The following is a 7,377-nucleotide window of genomic DNA, read 5'->3' on the forward strand; positions in this document are numbered from 1 at the left end:
CTGCTGCAGCTTCTCATTGTGATGTCATGCAGTCCAAAGCGACAAACGTTCAAAACAAACAAACAAACAAACAAACAAACAGACAGATAGATAGATTAAAAAAAAAACGCCAAATCTCCATTTTGAAAACGGGAGGCTCGCAATATTGTCAGACAGTCTTTATTTGTTGTTGCAAAAAAAAGATATATATATTTTTTTTTTGAAGCAAACTGCGTTATTGCGTCATTGACTTGGTTGGAGCTCTTTTGACTACGTCTGTGTCACCGTGAGAGACTAGAAACTGGAAGCCGTGACACTTCCGACTGGCAACGTGCTGCGGCCAACGTTGCGCTCATTTTCAGACTAAAAGAGGCTGAGGGTGATGATTTAACGCGAACAAACTCGACCCAATACGTTTGGTTTGGTCCCCGGTGGACTTCCAACACAGCCAGCGAAGCGTGTGTGTGTGTGTGTGTGTGTGTGTAATTTTCTTTATCTTTCTTTCTTTGAAAGTGGAAAAAGCATTGGGCACACGGGCTGGAAGCATTCAACAGGTCCCTGTCAACCACAGAGCTCAGCGTGTGGGGGTGGTGGTGGTGGTAGGGGGTGGGCGGTGGTCCTCCTGAGGAATGTCCAACACCACACAGTTGAAGTACAAGGCATAAATTGGGTATTTCTTCATTGGCTGAAGTACAGACTCGCGTCTCTTCGGTCGGTTTTTCGGTGAAAGGGAAGCCTGCTTTGCTTCCCTTTTTGCAAGAAATCAAAACAGAAGCGTGGGCTGGTGTGAGATGGCTTGTTGTAAATCCGCCTTGTTAGTGACCAAACTCCACAGTCCTACGGATTGTTTTGATACGATAAAGTGAAAGACTGAGGGGTAGTCAATCATTGATTCGTAATAGCGTAATACCGTTACAATAAAAATAACCAATTACCTACGCAGAATGGTTACCGAGATACACAAACCGGAAGTCAGTGTGGTACGAATACCATCACAACAACATTTTACTTTGTACTTTGTTGCGCGTTGCATGTCTGTGATTGAAACTGTTTGCAAGGAAGCGCGAAACAAAGCGCTGCGGCGAGAGCCCAGTGTGGTTTGGTTTGAGCAGCCACACCTGTCCTGGGTCTAGGTGGTTGGACCCCAGGATCAGGGTGGCTGTACTCTTGTTGTTCATTAGAGTAGTCAGCGAGCAACAGGTTGAACCCCCGTCCACACACACACACACACACACACACACACACACACACTGGAGGAGCCCTTGAGCCCTTGGCTTGTTCCGCCTTGCGCACTCTCTACAATAAAACGGATACTTTTCAACCCCGCTGCCTGTGTCTCCGTGTCAGAGGGCCCCGAAAATGGCACTCGGTTGGCGTGGGGCAGGCGGATCTCCCACACGCAAATATTAATCCAGAGAGAAACGATTTGCGTAGCTGAAAGGCAGAATACGTTGTCCGAACAACACACAGGCAGCGGGTGTTCAGAACAAAATCGGCACGGATTAATAACAACGCACACAATGAGTCGGTGAATACGGGGGGCGACGACTCTGGGGTTGATCATCCCTACGGGCTTGAATCCCTGAATATTTGCAAGAGGAAATATTCATGATTTTCTTTTTATGACCAACTAACTTGATTACCCTCAGCGACAAGAATTGATTATAGCCTAAGATATTTTGTTACGCTATAATCAATTCTCGTCTCTGTGACATCTTTGTAATTGAAATCAGGTCATTTAAACCATTAAAAAAACATTTAAAAAAAATAGGGTGAAGGGGCAAAATTCATCACAGGACACTGTTCAGACAGAAAAGCAATACCTTTTCCGAGGTTGTGAGTCTAAGTTGTCAGCCACATAAATTTGAGCCACCTCTGTATTGATATTCTTTTCCATCTATCGCTCGCACATTACTCCTGCGAGGCAGCATCCTGTGCTACAAATCTAAGACGCAGTACCCTGCAGCTCTTTTCTCGATCCTCCTGGACACCACAGGCTGGAAGAGAATTTATTTGAATTCTCTGTTTATCATTCAAAACTAAGGAAATATACCAGCTATGCGAAAGAAGATGGAATTTTGAGAAAATGTGTTGTTGAATAACATCTGACAAATAACGCAATTATGATATATATAATTAATTATAATATATGCACTTAACTGGTCTTTTTCTGACATACAAGGATTATTTAAAAACTAATTTCACCATTCGCTTTTATTCGCTAGTGTGTTGGATGCAAGGAGAATCTTTACTTGTAGTCATGCCGTGACCAACACATGCGCACGCTTCAAATGGTGGCCGGTGAAATGAGATCTCTGCTTTTGACTCATCCTGGCTTGTCCTTCCCCTCGGGGGCAGCGGGCAGCATACAGCGATGCACAAATGTCTATTGCTGGTCATATAGACATTTGCATTTTATAGACATAGATGATGTTTGGTGGGGATCCTTACTGCTGTCATAAGGAGGAAACCATGTGAGCACATGCAAACTCAACTCAAAGATCACCAACTGGAGTGTGGTGCCAACAGCACCCCAGGTGGGAATCAAACCTAGGACCTTCTTGCTGTGAAGCAGCAGTGCAATGTACCCAAACCACCAAAAGTGGCTTCCAAAATGCCCGCCCCGATTTAACAGCAAAGTAAAAGTCGCAGTGCGTAGTTTTTGTGACCCCTGGATTTAGCAATATTTGGCCTCTTTGGAACTGCAGTAGTTGGCTAATTTTGCCTTGATTTTGACTTTAATTACTTCAAAAGTAACTCCTCCATGACTATATAATAACACTAATATTAACAATATGAATATAATAGTAAGTTAGAACCCGGCAAATCTCAATTCACTCTTCTTGATAATCGTTTTTTTTCTCCACAAAATTTTGAATCTGAAGTGACAAGATTTGTGATGCAAGTTACCCCTCTGGTTGCAACTTCCTTCTGCCACCACTTTACTTTTTCTCAGTCTATTCCACAACTCCCCGAAGCAATGAATGCACCCAGAGAATGTGTATAGAGTAGGCCGCAAAATAAAAATAAAATAAAATACAACATAATAATTATTAGGCCTATTTTACAATATATTCTTCTTCTTCTTGTTCTTGTTGTTCTTATTCTAGTTCTTCTTCTTCTTCTTCTTCTTCTTCTTCTTCTTCTTGTTGGGGGTCCAGCTCCTTCGGGGCAAGAAGCGACTATTGTTTTCCTTTATGGAAAAACTGACATCAGTAGTGTCTGGATCGCATGGATCCGCCGCACTCACAGACAAGATGAATAAAATGTGTATTCGGGGAAGATCCGACATGCCGTCGTCCAAGTTTGATCCATTACTGTCGAATAATTTAAATTAAAAAAACTGTATTTTTTTATCAACACCGCATTTTTTTTATCGTCGCCATCATTTGCGCGTGTATGCAAAGGTCCCATGATCACATTGCAGTCTGGTGATTGGTCAACAAGCGGGAACTCACAAACACGGCGGCACGCGCAGATGACGTTAGAACTTTATGGATGTCATGGATTCACCGAACCCACAGACAATCTGAATAGGGTATGTATTCGGGGCAGTTCCAACATGGCGCCGTTCGAGTTTCACCCAAATCAGCCGTTCAGTATTGTGGATGAAGTTTGTGACCAACAAGAGCAACCTCACCAAGATGGCGCCACGCACAGCTGGCATGCGCAAACGGACGTGCACAAGTACACAAATCACGTGACAGATACAGTCGCCACTGAACTAACTAAAGGAAAATATATAAGATACAAACTCTTAACCATACGAAGTTACACTGTGACAGGTATTATTTTATTACTATCGACCTTTGTTATGTTTGAAAAAAATTAAGTTAAAGTATTACCAGAAGACAGTTGGATTAAACAAAACGCAGCATGTTAAACATCATCAATATATATGCTTCAGAGGACAAATGGCATGCACCAGAGAAAGTTCTACAAAATAAATTAATAATTCGTTTTTTTTAATTAATAAATTCATTTTATGAATAATTAATAAGATGTATAATATGTATAATGAATGTATAATAAATAAACATGTCACTGCGTGCTGCTCTTTTGGCGTTCAGTTAAAATATCCCTCCCCCTTTTTTTTTTTTTTAAGAATTATGATTGTTCCTGGATTACACAGTGCAGACACAAAAGAAAAGGTCGGTTCCTCCAGAGGTTCCTAGAACTTCCTGCGGATTTAAAATGTATTTTTTGAACAATTGTAGTTTCCGGGTTTTTGTAAATCACAGCACCGGTAATAGTTTTCCGAGTTCCCTTTAAACACAGCACCAGCTCAACCCTGTCTGTCTAGATGTCATACTCCCAAGTGGTTGGAGGGGAATGACTTCCAAGAGAGGGAGCTTGGACTTAAATAACTTCGGGAGACGATGTCACAAAGCGCCCCGCTCCTGAAACGAATCCAGTTACGACAGTTTTTCACAAATTTCAGCTCCAAATCGACATTGATTTTGATCAGACTCGAACGGCAAGACGTCTGAAACATCCCGGTTCTAAAGCGAGCTCGACCTCAGGCCTCTGCGTACTGCGACTTCCGTCTTTCAGATACTTTTAGCCCGAAAAACACGGAGAATAAAAATAAGAAAACGTCGAGCTATAACAATAGGGCTGGACCCCAATAATATAAAAATGAAATAAAATAACACTTTTATGTGAGACTGTTTTAGAACTAAATCGGCAGGATTTTTGCTGATATGTATGTTGATATGTTGGCCAGAATTGATCCGCAGTGAAATTCTCCCAAATCTTTCGACGCAGAGACTAAATAGGATCATACACAACCCATTCAGGTTTGGGGATTTTAGTGTAAATTAACGGGGTCGTCGTAAAGTTCTCTTGCAGTTTACAAGAAAAAGGGAACATTTTTTAGAGACAAAGAAGGGAAAGGGCCCTTTAGGCACCAGGTTTTCACGTGTCCGTTTCAGTCACTGGTGTTCTTCTGACCCCTGCTGGTCATTGGTACCTATCGCAGTGTACCAGCGTTGTCTTTTGCAAACACTAGATGGCGCTGTTTAACCAGCAGTCAGTTCTGAAAGGTGTGCGGCAAAAGGCTGCAACTCTGATGTGACTGCACTTATATATTATGGAGGAGGAGGAAAAATTGCACATCTATAAATTGTCTTATTTATCATGTATTATTTTGCGTTTGTCTTTATTGATTATGATCCTCATGTGTTTAAACGAGTCCCTCGAGGGTTAACTCAACTAAAGGGTGATACGGACGCCACTGAAGCAGAAACGGCATAACACTTGGAGCAGAAGATCCATGAAACCTCAGATTGTTTCGTTGAGGTAAGACCCATACGCTCAGGCGCCAAGAAGTTCCGTGAGAATGGTGGCCGTTAAAAGTCAGCGGCTTGGCCTTTCATCGGGCTCAGAGCCACGATCACTGTCACGGTACCACGTCATAGCCGTATGACACCGTAAAGGCACAAGTCATCCCAAAAACATCTGCCCAAGCTGTGTGCTTATTTTGGCGGACGTGACACGACTTGAGTTGAGTTGGAGCTCGACCTGCCGCGTCAGGCCAGTCATGTTCTTGGAGTTGGTACGTCAATCGTCATAACATCTTTAGAGGATTGATGTCGTACTCATGATGACTATTGATTGACTCGTCATCAGCTCTGCTGTAACGCCCGTGACCCACTCACCGGCCAATAACATCAGATTAGACGGGTTTGAGGTTAAAGTCTGCACGGGCCATAAACAGCTTTGGATCCCAATGCACGCTGGTATAGATATAACGTTGTTTAGGGTCCGGCCTTCCTAACGAGAGGTAGACTGTTTTCAATTAGGCGCGTCACAGAATGCGGCTTGTTCTTGCAGCTGCAGGACACCTTCCCTTCTTTGTTCACCGTTCCTGGTACACACACGGGGCCCTGAGGCGGACCATCCGCAACACACACGCACACACACACACACACACACACCGGCGGAGGAAAGTTGAGGCTGAGTATTATTTAATTCCCTTTTAAAGTGAAACATCTGTGCCTGCAGTGCAGAGAACAACATACGTCATTTTGATGAATGTGGAAAAGGGCCCTAATGACGATCTAAAGGTATCAGGTATCATTAATGATCAATCTGCGGAGCCTTAACGATGTGTTATTGCACAAGATGAGAGACAAAACGTGGACTTATAACTGCCTCTGGGTTTTCCCTATAATGATATTGAGCTGACTTTGGCGGTGTTGATAACATGATACGTGTGACAGAGTGTCTCATGTTTGGTAATGCTAACTTTCCCCCGAAAATTGCCACTTCCAACAAGATGGAGGACAGCAGCAGAATTTTCCAGTGATTTCATCGGAAGTGAGATCCATCACCCTCGTACGTGGTTGGGTCAACTCCTCCCACACTGGTTAGGTAGTGAGTGATCAGTCATTCGTTTATCTTTGGTGGATGTTCCCAAGGCTCCGGTCTCCGCTTTCCCACACCAACAGAATATTTACCCAGTTGCGGTGGTTTGTGAAACCCACATGTTGCCTTCCCTCTATCTCTGTCCAGCGTACGTGAGGTCACGGAGTGCAGTTCAGTGTTGACGATCCATTGTTCCGGTGCAGGCATCGTCGGCCAGTGACTCATGGCGACTCTGCGGGCACGAGGGCTGAACAAACTTTGTTGGGAAACCAAGGCCACAGCGCCAATAAAACAGGTGAGCCAGGGGAGGTGTTTTCCCAGAACACTGGTCTATGGTTCGCGGCTCCCTTCCGAACACCCTCCCACAGGTGTGTCAATAGAGACTCACATCTGTGAACTGACGTCCCCCGGTGACATCATCCTAATTCGTCCGGCAGCGAGTTCATTTCTGCCTCGGGAATGGTGATCTAATCCTGGTATGCATCACTGCGTATTAAGTAATATATTATTCTAGACGTAGCTGTCGTCGATCTTCTACACTCCTACAATCTGAGCAGTGAAGTAAGCAGTTGGTTTGTAGTTTATGGTACCTCTATGAAACCATAACACACGACCGGTTCAGATCTTTGTTTCACCCGAGCCCTTTCTGACGCTGCGACTCCCCACTGGTGAGATTCGTTCACACATCATTTATTTCTGCTGATTTTACGGGGCTGTTCTCCTTCGGGTTTTCAAAGAGTGGAAATACTTGAGTCATGTATGTCTGTGAGCCGCATCGAGCTGCACCGAGGCTGCCAGCAGCAGTTTTTGGTTTTTTTCCCCCCTCCCTCTCCCCCTTTCCTACTTTTTTTTTTTTTTTTTTTACAGCAGCTAGAGTAACTGCAGTGCTCTGGCACAGGAAACCCGGCGATGAGGGATGGAGTCATACATTACATCATCGCCCAGGCATGTGCAAACAATTACAGAAACTGGATCGAGTTATATAGTGTATGCAACAGAACAGAGCCTGTCAAACTGGAGGTCTTCCTT

Source organism: Zeus faber, assembly GCF_960531495.2.
Source record: "Zeus faber genome assembly, chromosome: 3".
Classification (NCBI taxonomy): domain Eukaryota; kingdom Metazoa; phylum Chordata; class Actinopteri; order Zeiformes; family Zeidae; genus Zeus; species Zeus faber.